The sequence below is a fragment of the Canis aureus genome, chromosome 23, assembly GCF_053574225.1.
Source record: "Canis aureus isolate CA01 chromosome 23, VMU_Caureus_v.1.0, whole genome shotgun sequence".
NCBI lineage: Eukaryota > Metazoa > Chordata > Mammalia > Carnivora > Canidae > Canis > Canis aureus.
This window is the reverse complement of record NC_135633.1, coordinates 29,258,197-29,276,066: the sequence shown is the minus strand read 5'-3', so window position 1 is coordinate 29,276,066 and position 17,870 is coordinate 29,258,197. Positions and strand designations below refer to the sequence as shown.

General features: G+C 45.8%; 1 non-coding gene across 1 annotated transcript; it reads right to left on the bottom strand.

Annotated features, from left to right (window-relative positions):
- Positions 1-8,165: 8,165 nt before the first annotated feature.
- Positions 8,166-8,272, bottom strand: LOC144295599 (U6 spliceosomal RNA). The gene has a single exon (XR_013362680.1). It is a non-coding gene; the product is annotated as a U6 spliceosomal RNA (small nuclear RNA).
- Between the last annotated feature and the right edge of the window lie 9,598 nt (positions 8,273-17,870).

Genomic DNA, 17,870 nt, shown 5'->3' with positions numbered 1-17,870 from the left:
TAGCCTACCTTTACTAGAAATGATTGGTCTTTGCATTACTTGTATGTAAGTTCTCTAAGGGCTGAGACCTTGTCGTGCTCACTGCAATTGTCTTCCACTGCCTGAAACAGTGCCTGGCATGTAATAAGTGCTTCGTTTTTGTTGAGGGAATGGGCAAATGATGTGTTCTAGGACCAATGGGAAATTTGGAGTGGCTAGAGGATTAAGAGGAGGGAAAAGCAACTGGAGATGAAGATGGAAAGGTATGTGGAGCTGTCCAATCTCTGAAAACCATTGAAATTCCTGCTCAGGAATTAGCCATCACCCCCTGGTCCGGGCATACTCCCAAGAGATACTAAGCCTAGACCTCTTGCCTTTGTGAACTGCCATAGGAGCAGAGTCTTTCATAGGTGTATAGATGTATGTGGCAGAGTCCAGCCTGCAGTTTCTGGGCATGTTTAGAAAATGAGAGAACATAGTTGAACTAATAAAAAGCAAACTCCACATTGGTCACTGTTAATCATAATTAATAACATCTGTGATTTGTGTAGTCTCCCAAGTCTTGAGACATGATCCGTTTGGTCCCCACCAGGCCCTGCCACAATAATAACCTTGGCATGTGACTCCCCACTCTCCCCTGCCATATATACCCTCTTATTTATCACCCGTCTTACCCCTTCCTTTCCAAGTCAAGTAATTTCTGCTTTGTTTTTTCTTCTCTTCCTTCCCTTCTCAAACCACAACCCATATAATTTTCACTACCCCCTTCAGAACCTGCTTGTGTCTCGGCTCCAACCTTTTTATAGAGAAGGGGAAGGAGCAGACCTGGAACAGTATGGTGAAAAGATGTGTACTTTTATTTTTATTTTTTGAAGGTTTTATTTATTTATTCATGAGGAACACACAGAGGGATCCCTGGGTGGCGCAGCGGTTTAGCGCCTGCCTTTGGCCCAGGGCGCGATCCTGGAGACCCGGGATCGAATCCCACGTCGGGCTCCCGGTGCATGGAGCCTGCTTCTCCCTCTGCCTGTGTCTCTGCCTCTCTCTAGCTCTCTCTCTGTGTAACTATCGTAAATAAATAAAAATTAAAAAAAAAAAAAAAGAGGAACACACAGAGGCAGAGACACAGGCAGAGGGAGAAGCAGGCTCCCTGCAAGGAGCCCAATGTGGGACTTGATCCCAGGACCCCAGGATCACGCCCTGAGCTGAAGGCAGAGGCTCAACCACTGAACCACTCAGGAATCCCAAAATGTGCATTTTTAAATTACCTCCATTATATAGTGGCATTTTCCTCCAGGCTGCAGTTCCTTTTCCAGTTTTGCAGACTCCCTGGGTGCTAGATGATTAAGCACGAAGGAGGCTGCTTGTGCTTTAAAATCATAAGCGATCTCAGTGCTCATTCAAGATTTAAGTCTCTACCCATAGTATGAGATTTATCAGTTTGCTTAAATAATAGAATTAAGGTAATGATTTCTGCTATGCTTCATATGATACTTAGAAAGGAATTTAATACTTAATGCCTCCTTATGCCAAGCACTGTTATGAGGCACTTTATGTATATAATCTCATTTAAGACTCACATTTTGATGAAGTTGATACATTATCCCCACGAGAGAACTGAATTTCAAGGAAATCATTTGTCTGCAGTCACATGGTCCATGTCCATCCCAAGCCAGAACCTGTGTCTCTACAAAACACTATGCAGCTAGTCTCAACTCCACCACAGCACTCGAGAATGTACCAAGGGTCTTCACAGATGTTGTGTCATCTCAGTTTTCCTTAAAACCTGTGAAAATGGTGGTATCATCCCTAATTGACTTGCCAAAAGTCCCAAAAACCACTGAGACTCAACTTCATGACTCCTCTAGTTCTGTGACTCTCTTACTCAGTCTGGTGTTTGGGCAAGGGGTCCCATGCACATCACTCTGCTAAATGAGGGATTTGAGTCCAGCTCTAGAAGAGCTAGAGCAATGATGGGCTACGCCAGAGGGTCCAGACCACAACCCCTGTGACATCAATGAGAGCAGGGAGATGGGTGCTCATTTCCTTGGGGAGGTCTGGATGAGATTGCCATCTCTTTTCTGCTGATGAGAGTAGAGGCAGGCTGGGCTGGGACCTGAAAGCATCAGAGGAAGAGAAAGGGCAGGGTTGGACAAACCAGCTATAAGAAGCAGAGGTTTGGTGTGAGGACAACCAGTCAGTACTGCTGCTTGGGAGCTGTATGGCATTGGGTAAACCATTTCATCTTCCTGACTCTGTTCATTGTGCAGTCACGGGCAAACCTCAACATGGCTTGGAATGCCACTTTGTCTGAGGGAAGGCTTGGCTAACCTGACTGCTGGTTATGGGAAACTACCCCAGAACAAGCAGGAAGTACTGATGATGATAAGAACCTGGAGATTAATTTCTCTTCTTTGCCCTTAAGAGAGAGGTTAGGCAAGTTGTTGCCCCCATCTGGGCCTCAGTCTTTTCATCTGTAAAGCAAGGATACTACTATCTCCATGATTTTCTAAAAGATTTTATTTATTTATTTGAGAGAGTGAGCAAGAGAGAGCGCATTAGCAGGAGTAAGGGGCCGATGGAAGGGGAGAAGCAGACTCCCAGCTGAACAGGGAGCCTGACCTGGGGCTCCATCCCAGGACTCTGGAATCATGACCTGAACCAAAGGCAGATGCTTCACTGATTGAGCCACCCAGGTACCCTGCTAATATCTTCATGATTAAGGAGAAAATAGTCTGCTATTTATGCTATCATGTCACTGAAATGCTCTGATAGAAAACACGCTTCTAGATGAAATTAGGGAAGAATGAGCTTCATACCAAAGGACCTGAAAAGACTTCTTGGAGGAGTGTGGTGTGAGGTAGGTCCTGAAGGCTGGACAGGGGTCAGCAGGGAGGGATGCAGAGTTTGGGTGGACAGCCAGGGCAGCAGACCAGGTGTCCTCCCAGACAGGGAGGCCACTGCTCTTCTCTCCCTTCCCATTCTGACTCCATTAGTGTCTCCCACATTCATAGCTCCAGCCCTCAATGCTCAATTCTAAGAGGCTATTAGTTATGAGACACACTTTTAATTAAGTAGCAGCTTTTAGGAGAATAATAATAAAAAAAAAAACTCCACTATAAACACACATTGGTTTTAAGGTGCATCTCGGTTTCAAAACCATTAGTTGTTGTGGGGAAAATGTGTATCTTAGAAGTGAGAAAATACTGAATATGTCACTTCAAAATAAATACGACCCCAAAAAGTTCGTTATATAGACCTTGAGACCGATATTCATGTTCCTGTTTTACCACATAACCACTATCATTCTGGGCAAGTCACTCGATTTCCTTAAGCATCAATTCATTTTTTAAATGGCCTGTAAATTGCCTGGGCATAGGAGGTGAGCAGTTAAGGTTATTTGAATCTGAATGTTGACTCATTTTGGAAAAAGATCTGTAGAATATATTTGGTCTAAAATTAGGGGTTGCCATAGTTTTTAATAAAAAACCCATATATTGTCATTTTAGGATAGTATAACACAAAGCAACAGTTCTCAACTGGGGGCGATTTTAACCCTCAAGTGACATTGGGCAACATTTGAAGGTGTTTTGGTTGTCATAATGGGGTGGCGGCAAGCTTCTGGCACCTAGTGTGTAGACAATAGGGATGCTGCTGAATATCCTCAGTGCACAGGAACCCTCCCCCCGCCCCGCCTGAACAAAGGACATTCTGGCCCCAGATGTCTATAGCATGAGGTAAAGAAACTCTGATACAGAGATTAAGAATGTTGGGGGCACCTGGGTGGCTCAGTCAGTTAAGCGTCTGACTTTGGCTCAGGTCATAATCCTGAGGGAGTTCATGCTCCAGTCTCACTATCTCTCTTTCTCAAATAAGCAAATAAAATCTTTAAAAAAGAGAGATGAAGAATAATTGTACATTTGAACCCTGGGTCTACCACCTACCAGCTGTGTGTCCTTGGGTCAGTCACTTGACCTCTGTCATCTGGGGGAGAAAGTAACAGTTTCTGCCACAAGACGTGGTTATGAGGATTACTTAGGAGACCAGCTTCTAGGAGGCAGCCAGTGAGTGTCAGATGTTAAGGAGTTTACTAGACTGTGAATGTACCTGTACCTGGTGACCAGTACTAGGACCTCAGATAAGCAAGCTAACTCCTTGTGCCTCAGTTCCTCCACTTGTTAAAAAGAATGTTGTAGAGATCAAATGAAATCAAGACTATGTAGCATACTGGAAACAATGGAAAATTTTACACATTACATTTGTGTTGTTATTATTACCTCAAACTCCAGTAAGAGAATGTTGTGGGCGGGAGCAGTAAACTCTCCTGGGCCAGGCTGTAACTCAGAAGGAACAACAGTGAGAGGAGGCCCTTAGAGCAGCACGTTGCAGGCCCAGCCACAGCTAAGTACATCCTCAGCTGTGCATCCAGGAAACTGCCTTTATTGCATAGTTACATGCAAACTGCACCCAGACTCCACATACCACTGTACCCAGAGGAGTGCTTGGCGAATCAGCATACACGCCTGTGCTGCAGGCTCTAAACTCAGGGAAAAAACTACAGCTTAGATGGAAAGAGAATCCTGCAAACCCTTAGCCATGGATCTGTTCCTGTTCTGCCTGTGTCTTCTTTGGCACTTAGATGAAGGAACTGGATTGCTGGCCTGGACTCCCAAGTTCTGCCTAAACTCTAACCATACTGGATTGAGTGAAGATTATTATCTTTGACAATTATATCAGCAAACGATTATTCAGCAGAATTGTGTCAAGTGATTTACATAAATAAACTCGTAATTCTCAGAACAACCTTGTGAAACATTGAGTATAATGTCCACATTACTGATGATATCACTGAGACTCAGAGACATTAAGTAACTTGCCCAAGAATGCATAGACAGGTCCATACTACTGTTGACTAACACTCTGCGGTACCCCAAGCCAGAATGTGCAAAGGGCCTGGAAAACACTAGGCACTTAATATTTGCTCATTCAGTTTAAAGAATGAATGCCCAAGAGCGCATCACAAAATGCTTGCCCTTTCTCCAGCTCTGTCCATCCCTGCCTCTAGTCACCTCATCCCCTCTCCTTGCCTGGGTTCCCAGTGCCTGCTCACTCTGGCCAAGAACTTGGCACCCTCTGGGCAGTAAGTAAAATTGTTCTTTAGGGGACCTTCGGTGGCAAGGCAGAAACTAACTTTTCCCACCAGTCCATCATTCCAGGCATGAGCCCACTCTGTGCCAAGCCTGGGGGGCTTGGGAACAGAGAGCTGAGTCATCCTTAGCGCCTTGATCTGAGAGGGAGGGCCCACATGTGTGGGAGGCTGGTGGGGCCAGAGGGAGATTGATAAGAATACCAGCTAGTTACGGGCAGAATAATAAAAGCAACTCTTGAAGGGGAAAGGCTCAGGGAAGCCTTTCCTGGGGGTGAGGCTGCTTTGAAATTTGCATACCTATACTTGGCATAGACTAGCCACAGCTGCCTTCTCATCCATCTCAGTCTATCCTCCATTCAGCGTCCTGGCACCACACAATTGAAAAATAAGAAATAGTCTCTCCAGCAGTTCAGAATCCACACTGGGGAAGAAGGGAGACAAAAACTGCTGCTAAGTACCTACTATGCCAGGTACTTTCTTCTACTTTTTTTTTTCCTTCTACTTTATTTAACCTAATACTCTTAAGTGGCCAATGAGGTAGACACATCCATTGTAGAGTTAAGGAAAATGAACTTCAAAGAGGTTAGGCAATTTGCTGAAGGTTCCAGAGGAAATTGCTTATAGGGATAAACAAGTCAACTGGCCTCTTCCCATTTTGGATCCCTGTGTAGGTCCACCCTCATATAGCCTCTGAGAGGGGCAGCGTTGGGGTTTCCAGTGGGCTGCAGTGTCTGGGTGGGGAGGGAGGATAGCTCAGTTTCTGTAGACCCCCCACAAAGTTCTTTGATCAGGAGAGTGCTCACCTTCTCCGAAGTGCCTGTGGGGACAATCTAAAGGGCAAAGGCACATACTGTGGCAAGACACCAGGAGATTCATATCCAGAGGGAGGCATTTTTCTCAGGGGCTTTGGACCGGCTTAGGACCCTGTGGAGCCTGTGGAAGAGGCTTAGGAGAGAGGGACAGCTCCATCATCCCTGGGACTACCCAGGATTGGGCCAGCAAACTGCTTTGGGAGCGTCAGACCTACAGAGTCCAAGTTCTGCCTGCACCACCCACAATAAATAGGATTGTGGACACATGTATAACAAGCTCCTGTATTGCTCACTATTAAACCAAGCACAATCATCCCTGTTAATGTAATCTTCCACCCTCTATCCCTCCCTCCGTCATTTCCTCTATTGCACTCAGTAATTACTTCTTTCAATAAGAGTCTGGGGACACTTGTCAAGCATCTTTAGAATTTTGCCAGAATCCAGGCACCCCCCTGTGGCGCAGCGGTTTAGCGCCGCCTGCAGCCCGGGGTCTGATTCTGGAGACCCAGGATTGAGTCCCGCATCGGGCTCCCTGCATGGAGCCTGCTTCTCCCTCTGCCTGTGTCTCTGCCTCTCAGTCTCTCTCTCTCTCTCAATAAATTAAAAAAAAAAAAAAAAAAAGAATTTTGCCAGAATCCAAGAAGCCACCATCATAGTACAGAAAGCGTACAACCCAAGCCTTTATGGATGAGTTAAAACTTCGGCAGGTAGAAATGGGTTAAAACAAAAAGCAGTCAGATGGAATGGATGGTGTGAGCAAAGACAGAGAAGTAATAAAATGTGGAAGAAGTGTGAGCAATAATTTGTCATCACTTAGGCAGTGTTTCCCAAGAATGTTTGACCATGGAGCATCTCATGAGATTAGTGACCTAAGAAATGCATTTCAAAAAAGGCTGAAGCATAGAGTGTGTGTATGTGTGTGTGTCAGAGAATAGAATAGTGAGTGCAGTGGCATCTGGGCTTGAGTGCAGTGGCACCTCTTCCACAGAATACTGGCCCACAGAGGTTCTCTATAGTCCTGCAACAAGCATGGAAGATACAGTGTCGTCCTCGGGATTCAGGGGAGGAGGCACAGAAGCATATTAAAGACCACTCCCCCACCCCACCCCGGTCTTGCAACAAAGATACTTTAATGTTGTTTAACCCTGTGTGGAGCAAACTTACTTCACCATGAATCCATTTGTTTCAGGGAACATCTTTATTTGGGGGACTAGAGGGCTATTTTTTTTTTTTTTTTTTAATGTTAACATGTACCTATGGTTGGAATACATTTCAAACAGCAATGGAGTGTGCTGTGAAAAGTTTTCTTCCCAGCCTCGGCTCCCTTAGACTCCTATTTTTCTTTTTCCACAGGATACCTCTTCTGTGTGTTTCCAGATAATTTTAGGGTTCACAGGATATATGTGTGTGTGTGTTTTTTTTTTTTTTTCAAAATGCACATGGAGGGGATCCCTGGGTGGCTCAGAGGTTTAGTGCCTGCCTTCGGCCCAGGGCGTGGTCCTGGAGACCCGGGATCGAGTCCCACATCAGGCTCCCTGCGTGGAGCCTGCTTCTCCCTCTACCTGTGTCTCTGCCTGCCTTTCTCTCTCTCTCTCTCTCTCTCTCTCTCTCCATCTCTCATGAATAAATAAAATTTTTTAAAAAATGCACACGGAGGCAACTGATAAGCACATCTTTTCTGCAGGCATATTCCATCCTAGGGATATGAGATATGTGTTTAGGCATTCCTCTAGTGATGGCATCAAGATCATTTCTAGTCTTTTGTTCATCTGAACTAGGTTGGTAAATATGGCTTGCTGACTAAATCCAGCTCACTAGCTCCTTTTTTTTGGACCTTATGGTCCTCAAACTAAAATCATTACTGTCTGGTCCTTTGCAGCTCCAGACAATGCTGTAATGAATATCCTTACCTATTATTGTGAACACATGCAAATAGATCTCTCATAAATATATCCTATTCGGTCTAAGCCAATCTGAGGGGCATAGATCACTGCTTAGTTTATTTTTCTTCTATTTTGGGTGAGATTAAGCCATATTTTCACAGATATAAAAATGTTTATTTTTCTCTTTTTTGTAAATTTTCTTTTTTTTAATTTTCTAATTGGATAAAGAATATGAACAAAGGTATTTTTCTTATTGCTTTATAAAAATATTAAAGCAATTAGCATTTTGTCTTGTGTATAAATGTTTCCTCCATTTGTCATTTGTCTGACTTTGTTTATGTTTTTTTTTTTAAAGATTTATTTATTTTTCGTGTCATCCTTGCACAGGGGCCATGCTAATCTTCTCTGTATCGTTCCAATTTTAGTCTATGTGCTGCCAAAGCGAGCACTGATTTATTTTTTAGAGAGAGAGAACATGAGCAGTAGGGAAAGGGCAAAGGGAGAGGGAGAGAAATCTTCAAGCAGACTCCCCACTGAGCACGGAGCCTAAGGCTGGGCTTGGTCTTATGATCCCGAGATCATGACCTGAGCTGAAATCCAGAGTCTGATGCTTAACCAACCTAGCCACCCAGGTGCCCCTATGGTTTTTTGTTTTGTTTTGTTTTGTTTTGTTGTTTTTTGTTTTTATTTTTGTTTTTGTTTTCATGCAGAGTGTTCTCATAAAAGTGAAGGTGAGTTCAAGTACTGACAGCATAAGGGTGGGAGGACCTGGCCTAAGCAGGCAGTTCTCGTTAGAGGAGTTCCTATTTTGTTCCAGGTCCCAGTCAGGTATTGGCAATCCAGTGGTGAATAAGATAGGCAGAGGCTCTGCCATGGTGGTGATGATGGGAGAGTAGGACAGTACTCAGTGGGACTGTCACAGAGATACCTCCCCCAGTTGGACCAAGGAATGAGGGGGGACTACCCAGGGGTCCAGGAGGCAAGAGGAGAGTTCTGAGCAACAATTCATGCAAGGCTAGACCTCAGAGAGATGGCAGTTTCAGAGTTCAGGTTCCTGGAGCCCAACCTGTTCTGGGTGGTGATGAGACAGCTGTCACAACGATGCCTGGCCGTTAGGGAGCAAGGACAAGGTCCAGGGAGTCTCTTTGAATTCCTGCGTGGACAGAAAATTGCCCTAGCAGGGCCTACCCAAGGTAGGAGTTTTGTCTCTTTGTACAGAGGAGAAAAGTTACTCTTAGGGCTCAGTCATGGCCAGTAAAGACTAAACTGAAGTCAGTGGTTAGGACTGGTTGGGGCAGTGGTAAAGTGTTGTTCTAGGAGCAGCAGAATATGGGAAGAAAATGCTGACCTCTCCTGGAGTGAAGGCCTCTCCCTGCTCATCCATAGTCCTGGCCTTGTTCACACCTCTACAGAAGAATCAAATGGACAGTGAACCACCTGTGCAAGACAGGGTGGCAGCCAGATAAGGGAAGAAGAGGAGGCAGGAGGGAGAAATGATGAGAGAGAGGGGCTGAGACTCTCAGGCCTTGAATGCAGGTAAGGTGTCTAGAGGCTGATGGAGGTGATGAGGGCCAGGACACCTGGGAGCTGCTTTCCTGCCTGGAGCCCCACTCCCCAGGCTCCTTGTAGGCAATGACAAGAAAGAGAGGGGAGCCTTGGGGAGAGCCAAGAGCTCACAAACGTTCTGCTGTGCTTGGCCAAGGCTTCCGCCAGAGCCCGCTTGCCTGCTTGCTTGTTCTGAGGGAAGGATCTGATTCAGAAAGGTGGTTGCCCAGGGCTCAGGGCCAGGCCTGCTGGCTGCCAGCCTAGCACAGCGTCCTCACTCCAAGCTCCCCATCCTGGGGCCTCTTCATTCCTCTTTCTTTTGGTGCTCCCTGTTAGTGAAATTCCACAGCCTTATACTGAAGATTTACTCAGTGCTGGAGGCCACTGTCTACCTGAGGACCTGGGAGAGGGGGCGCACAGGATGGTCCAGTGGACACTTCATAGAGAGAGACACATGGAAGCTGCCCTGCACTGAGCACCTATTATATGCCAAGCACTGGGCATTTGTAGGGTTCATATTTAATCCTCCCAACAAACCAGCAAGGTAGGTATCATTATTTCCATTTTACAGATAAGAAAGTCCCAGAAACGCTAAGTGACTTGCCCAGGGATGATAGTAAGTCAACAGCAGCACTAGAATTCTAACTCAGATCAGCCCTGCCTGTGAATCTAATCTCTACTTAAACCCTGTAGTGCTTTGTGCAGGAAATGGCTCTGAGTCTTGCACACGCCTGGTACAGAGTGAGGTTCCCATGAAAGTTGACTTTTTCGTGTACTTTCTCTGCTGGGCCTTGTGAACTTCACAGCAATTCTTTAGGTCAGTAATCTTCCTGTAAATTTGACAATGGAAGTTCAGAGAAGCTGAGGAACTGCTCAAAGTCACATAGCTTGCAGCAGAGGATGGGGGAAGTTGGGGGAAATTCAAAAGAAGGAAGTGAGTTGGAGTGAACTAGCCTAAGTAATGACAGTGATTTTCAAGATGCTCAGGGTGCCAACTGAAGATGGGGAGTATCCCTGGATGCTGAGTAGTAGTGCTGCTCATGGGGTATTCAGCCCTGACTTTCAGTGGGCTCTCATCAGAAGAGCAGTGCTCAGGGGTGCCTGGGTGGCTCAGTCAGTTCAGTATCCAACTCTCAGTTTCGGCTCAGGTCATGATCTCTGTTGTGAAATCAAGCCCTGCTTTAGTTGGGCTTCATGCTTGGTGGGAGTCTGCTTGAGGTTCTCTGTCTCCCTCTCCCTCTGCCCCTACCCTTCCTCCAAAATAAAAAAAATAATAATAAATCTTAAAAAAAAAAAAGAACAGTGTGCAAATGGCTGGGCTCAAGACACACATGGCCCCATGTGTTTTTTATGATACTGCAGCAAGAAAGGGCCTTAACTGGGCCTATTTCCTTTTCTGTCAGATGAGGGCAGCTGGACTAGGTCTTTGATTTTATTTTTAAGCAGTGGATGGAACTTTTCTTTTCTTTTTTTTTTTTTTAATAGAAATATTCTTTTTTTTAATTTTTATTCATTTATGATAGTCACAGAGAGAGAGAGAGAGAGAAAGGCAGAGACACAGGCAGAGGGAGAAGCAGGCTCCATGCACCGGGAGCCCGATGTGGGACTCGATCTGGGGTCTCCAGGATCGCGTCCTGGGCCAAAGGCAGGCGCCAAACCTCTGTGCCACCCAGGGATCCCGCAGTGGAACTTTTCTTTAAAATAATCTTAAACTGAAGCTCAATACTCTTTCATCCATTCAGCAAATATTTATGGAGACCTTCCACGTGCCGGGAATGTGTGGTTGACCGGATTTTCTTCCTATTTTGAGGCACTCTGACATATGGTAGAGAAATTAAGGATCCCCACTCCTCTGCTCAGGATTAGAATTGGCCACCTGAGCTACCAGAAATCCACACCCTCATCTGGGAGCCTACCCACCAGAGTTGACTTGAGAGGCTCTCTCTCTATGCCTACAGGAACTTAAAGATACTTACATACAACCAACCACATGACAGATTAGATGACCAGGCCATGGGCCCCTTGAAGCAGTCTTTTCCTGGCATCATTAATCAGAGTCTTGGCAGAGTTGTTAGAGACTGGGCATATGTATGAGGTTGGAGAAGCAGAGAGGAGGCATGGCCTAAGCAAAGCCCTCGAGGTGGGAAAGAAGCTTTCTTGCAGACACCAAGCACCCCTTCTCTCTCCTGTGGGCAGAGCCTTCTGAACAAGCCCCCCCTCCTTCACTCACCCCTGCCATCCTCTGCTCAGATCCAGGGTGCCAGCTTGGGTTTGGTGACAGCAGCCCCAAAAGAGGTGTTGGATGGCTGAAGCCCTCCATTGTAGAAGCTCTGGCACCTTCCACAAGCCCAGTTCGCCAAGTTGTCCTTCTGCCAAGCTGGAGAGTGGCTGGCTCCTGAAGGGACCCTCTCCAAGCAGGTAACTTGATCTTCCACAGCCCAGCCCCAGCCCATCTCTGAATACCAGAGCTGGAGCCCTGAAGAGTTTATAGCAACATGGCAGGACCTGAGAGCAGTTTTCAGGGTCAGAAGGAGCAGCTACCAGGAGCCCCAGAGCCAGGGTGAGTGGCAAAGAGATGGGGCTAACAGGCCAAAGACCTGGGGTCTAGCTCCAACACTTTACTAACTTGCTCTGTGACTTTGGGTAAATCACCTTGTCTCTCTAGGCCTCAGTTTTCTCATAAGGAAGTCTGATAGAGGGTTGGTTCCCAGAAGTTTACCGTTGGACTGGCCTGGGGCCCCGACACAGGTCTCCTTGGTCTATGGCATCCCTTTCAGGTAAAGGTCTGATTGCTCTGCACTGGGTGATCAGGGTGCTTGCTGGTTCTACGTCCCATGGTCGTCAGCCTCTCAGCTCTCACGGAACATTCTAAATGCAATGGAACTCCATTGGATGTAGTTTCCATTTCCTTCAAGATAATCAAGTAAAACAGGGTTTTCGTCAACTGCAGTAAAGCTTAAGAAAAAGCTAGATACAGAACTCTTCCTGTCTGAATCTCTAAATTGACAAAACCAATGTGTGAGTAATATTGTAAAATAAAATTGTGATTGTTTCTCCCCTGGAATTTTTTTCCACTACCATATCATTCTTTTGCTATCATAATTTTTTACTATCTTTTTTAACATCATTTTTAAAACTTTCATCATATCAAGTATGCTATTATAAACTTAACCACTGTCCTTTATGAAGATTATGCCTTTCCCATTTTATATGCCACTTATAGCATTAAAATGTCTTTTTTTTTTCAGATGAAATGATGGTGTGATAGTATATGGTAGTTCTCTGAGTAAACTTTTCACAAAAATCAAATACATAGAATATTCATGCTCACATGTGTCCAGCTTGATGTGTTGAACACACTCACTGAGTAACCATCACTCAGATCAAGAAACAACATAGTGATAGTTCTTTTTTTTAATGTTCTTTCCCAAGCAAAATAAGAAGTTGTGAACAACTGTACATTGTTCTCCCCACTATTTATTTAAAATGTACCTATTTGTAAAATCTAGCATTTGGGGACCTTCTGGGCTAGATGATCTAATGTCTCCATGCAGTGTGAGCACTCTGCCATTCTTTCTGAGCTCTTGGAGCTGGTGTCTTTGGATCTACACCAACCAGAGGGAAGTAGGCCTGGCCTGGAACTCTGCCCAACCAATGCCAGGGGATATGGAGAATCTGGCCAAATATCCCTCCAGATGTGGAACTCAGCACTGCTGGCTGCTGAAAGCCAGGGCCAAGGGACAGTGAAGAGGAGTGGCTTTGGGCAAGAGATGCTGGGGGATGAATCATTTCTCCCACTCGGGCCTCTCTCCAGCCGCTTTTCATTAGCCATTATTCTTCCCTTCCACCCACTCGCCTTCTTGGACACCTAGGAATCCCTAAGGGCTCTTTTGTGCACCAATAGTGCACCCCTTCTACCCCAACCAATTCACAGGCCATGCTTCCCAGACCCAGGAGATCGTTCTCCACCTGTTATATCTCTTTAATGATACATGAGGAAATCCTAGCACCTTTCTGAAAGGATAAGAACTTTTTTCAAAATCACACAGCCAGCTGAGAGTCCAGGAGGGCACATCCACTCTACCAAGGTAATGCACATTTATCAAGGATGTGCTTTGTGCCAAACACATAGGAAAGGGTAATTGTAAGGAAAAAAGAGCCTTTCTGTTCAATAAGTATTGAGCATTATTCTGTTCAATAGGCATGTACCCAGCCCTCACTGCATACTGATCATTCACACATTCAGCAAATATTTATTGAGCAGCTTCTCTGTGCCATTTGGCTGCAGTCACCATCCTTGGGGAGTTCACAGCCTGGTAGAAAGGTTAAGGCCAGACAAAATATCTACAGATGAAGCTAGACAGTGATCACAGTAATGAGAGTGGAATAAGGGATGGGGGAAAGGAAGTGTCACATGAGGTGGCAGGAACCATGGAAGGCTTCCAGAAGGCATGGTATTTGAATTTGCTCTCAATAGATGAACTACATTCCACCTACTCAGCTCCCTAGAGCCCCCCAGAATGTTCCTCTCCCTCTAGCATTTCAGTATTGGTCACTAAGCCTTCTGCCAAAAATGACTGCCCTCCTGCCACTAGTGGCCTTGGCTCAGGGGCTTGTTGTCACTCAAATAAAAAAAAAAATGTAGTGTGTACACACATAGTTTACTTTAGAAAGCCTACAAGGCTTGTAATATAAAGCAGCAGTCTCCCTGCCTAAAACACACATGTACCCACACCCGAATTCTCTGCTCTACAGAAGCAACTGCTTTCAATCCTATTTGCTTACACTGCTACTTCTTGATCTTTTAGTTTTAGGTTTCTTTCTCCTTGCGTTCTCTGTACCCACATGTCCATTTTGTGTCCCTCACCATTTGTCTTGTCCAGAATAATTACATCACAAGTTTGGTTGGAAGAATACTCACTGTTTGCATTACTAGGCCATATAAATGCTGTTGACAAGTGAGTCGTGTAATATTCTGATTACTATAGCCTTGATTACTTTTCCTTTCCTGCGTAACAGTTACAGTTATGTAATCTCTCAATATGTTTAAATGTGTTGGATAGTCTACCAATTTCTTTTTCTTGCAGAAATTTCTTCCAGAGTCTTCCGTCCTGTTCCAATCAGGATTAGTTGCTTTCTATTGCACAACCATTGGCCTGGGAACTCCTCTGTCCTTTATGGCATCTTTTCTTCCTTAGATACCATGTGCTCTGCTTTCTTGGTTTACTCACTTGCTCATTTCTGCTGAAGTACATCTTCCAGCAGCTTCCTGAGAAAGTATGCAGAGACTTCACATGACTAAATATGTCTTTATTCTATCTTCACCCTTCATAATCATTTGGGTTATTTGAATTTGCTCTCAATAGATGAACTACATCTTCCAAATGTTAGGCATAGGATTCTGGGATGGAAATAATTCCCCTCAGAATTTTGAAAGCGTCTTGCCATTGGCTCCTAGTTTCCATCTTGCTATTAAGAAATCCAATGCCAGTACAATTCTTAATCCTTTGTATGAAGCCAACCTCTTTTTTTCTTCTCTCTGGAAGTTTTTGCGATCCTATCTTCTCAGAGTTCTGAAATTTTGATGTCATGGTATCATTTATGTTCATCCACAGTGCTGAATCCTCAGTGGGTCATTTCAATCTGACATTCATGCATTTCAGTTTTAGGACATTTTCTTTAATGCTTCTTCCTAGAATTCCTGTTATTCCAATGCTGAGTCCCCTTAAACCAGCCCTCTAGTTATCTTGTCTTTTCTGCTTTCCGCTGCTTAGCTTTTTTGCTCTATTTTCTCAAATTTATAGTTCTTTAGAGTTTTCCATTTTCTGTTATTACAGTTTTAATTTCCAAGTGTTCATTTTCATAGCGTCCCATTCTTGCTCATGGATGCAATCAATACCTCATCTCTTAGGACGTTAATGATGGTTTTCTCTTTCAAGTTTTCTATTTTTTGCATAGTTGCTATCTTCCAAGTTTTTTCCGCCTTGATGTTTATTCATGAGGGGCTGAAGGTAGCTGCTTAACCAACTGAGCCACCCAGGCACCCCAGTCTAATTGATTTTTTAAAAAGATTTTATTTATTTATTCATGAAAGATACACAGAGAGAGGCAGAGATACAGGCAGAGGGAGAAGCAGGCTCCCTGTGGGGAGCCCAATGTGGGACTTGATCTCAGGACCCTGGGATCACAACTTGAGCCAAAGGCAGAGACACTCAACCACTGAGTCACCCAAGTGCCCCTAATTTCTTAAGTAGATTTTCAAGCAATCTTCCCATTTTTAAGCCTACCCACCCACCCAATTTCCAGAAGTACCTGGTACAGCCAACTCCTGAGCCATTTGCGGGTTTCACAGTGTAAATTGGGCTGCTTTTCAACTTTCTTTATTGCCTGTTTAGGATTCAGTCAGTTACTATTCTTTGTTGGCTGTGTCTGGTTTCTAATATTTTGATAAATTCCTTTACTGTTGTTTTAGTTGGTTTCAGGAAAGACCACAGTGTGTGCTCAACTTGCTATCCTTATCCTATTTCAATTTTTAAATGAATAGAAACAACACATTTTAGAGCAGAAATTCTCTGCTGCCAAGTTATAGAAGTCAACAGTGTAACCATGGCGTATGGAAGAGAGCCTTCCCCACTGGTTCTTTACCTGATAAGACCTTTCTTGGCTCTCAAATCCCAGGCCAAAAGCCACCTTTTGTGATGCCTTCCTCAGTCTCCCAAACTTGTATCTGGTTTTACCCAAGTTGGGTATACTAAGTGATAGACATTATAGAACCTTACATACATTATTCCATTTAGGCCTTTACACTTTACACCTATGGAGATGCAGGGGGCTCCACAGACCAAGATCCCACAGCTAATGAGTGACAGGGAGAGATTTGAACTCAGGTCTGTCTCTACCACTGAACACCTTTTGACATTATTGTTAATTTTGAGGAGCCCCAAAGGTGGAGCCCATATTCTGATGGGGACAAAAAAAAAAAAAAAAAAAAAAAAAGGCACATATACTGCAAAGTCAGCCGAGGCACAGGAAAGGAGTACCAAATGGGAATAAAGATGTTGAGTGGTGTGCAGTTCAGAGGAAGGAGGGCTTCATCCCAAGTCACTGAATCATGGTGGGCCTTACAGAGGAGGTGGCCCCTCAGCTCATCGCCACCTCAGGCTGGCTTCTCTCCTTGCCTAGAGGATTGGAAATGACAGCAAATAATAAAGATAGTGGTGGTTTAGTTTGCAAAGCACTTTTACGCAAATCTGTTTGATATTACAGAACCTCGTGGGCTGAATGTTATTTCCACATTAGGCAGGAGAAAACAAGGCAAAGAGGTTAACCACCAACTCCTGGTTACCTAGCAGAAAACCAGAATTCAATCTCATCTTGTCCAAGTTCAGCCTGCTTCCCCTACCCCATCCATGCTTGCTTGCGTTGGTTGAGAAGAGCCTTCCTATTCCAAAATATCTCTTCACCAATATTTCCCAATATGTGCTGTATGGCCTGTTTGTTCTGGGTCCCACTCTAGGCCTGTGTACTCCCTGGAAGATGGGGTCCTAAAATCTGCATTTTAACAACCGTTTCTCGATTCTCAGGCTCACCTGAGAGTTGCCCTCGGCCTACAGTGATGCCAAAGGGCGCAGTGATCAGAGCACCGACGCAGGAGCCAGCACCGCGCTAATCGGCTCTCTCAGGACCGCCTCAGTTTTCCTCCTGTGAAGTGGGCCGAGTCCCTGAGCGCGGCGGGGTGTTCACCCCGGCAGCTCGGTGAGCGCCGCTCCTGCCTCCCAGCTCCTGCCTCCCAGCCCCGGCCGGCCTCGCCGCCCCACCCCGCCGGAGAGGAAGCAAACAGCTGGAGGCTCTCCGCCTCCAGGCTGCGGTCTCCTCCTAATGGGCTGCGGACGGGCCCTGAGATGGGGGCTCGGGCCGCTTTCCGCACGCGCCGACCCCCCGCCGGCGACCGCAGGGAACCCGAGGGCTCGGCGCATCCCGCCCGCCGGGCAGTCGCGGCCCGCGCCTCCCTCCCCCGCCGCCCCCCGGCAGCCCATAAATATTCCCTGGGCCCAGAGGGGGCGGAAACGGACTTTCCAGCGCGCCTTCTGGCACTGGCCCACCGTCCCCCGCGTGGAACCTCGCAGGCAGCAGCCTGCACCGCAGTCCGCGCCGCCCCGCCTCACCAGCCGCCGGGCGCCTGCGCGCGGATCCCGGGCGGGGGACCTGGAGCGCTCGGCGGGCCGGCCTGGGCGCGGACCAACCCGACCCGCAGCGACAATTTGCGGGAGGGCCCCCACTCCACCCGGAGGTCAGGGAAGGCCTCCCGGAGGTATTGAGGCTTAGCTCGGAAAGATGAAAGATTATGCTGAGTGAAGTTTATGCTGAGTGAAGTAAGTCAGTCGGAAGGACAAACATTATATGTTCTCATTCATTTGGGGAATATAAATAATAGTGAAAGGGAAAATAAGGGAAGGGAGAAGAAATGTGTGGGGAATATCAGAAAGGGAGACAGAACGTAAA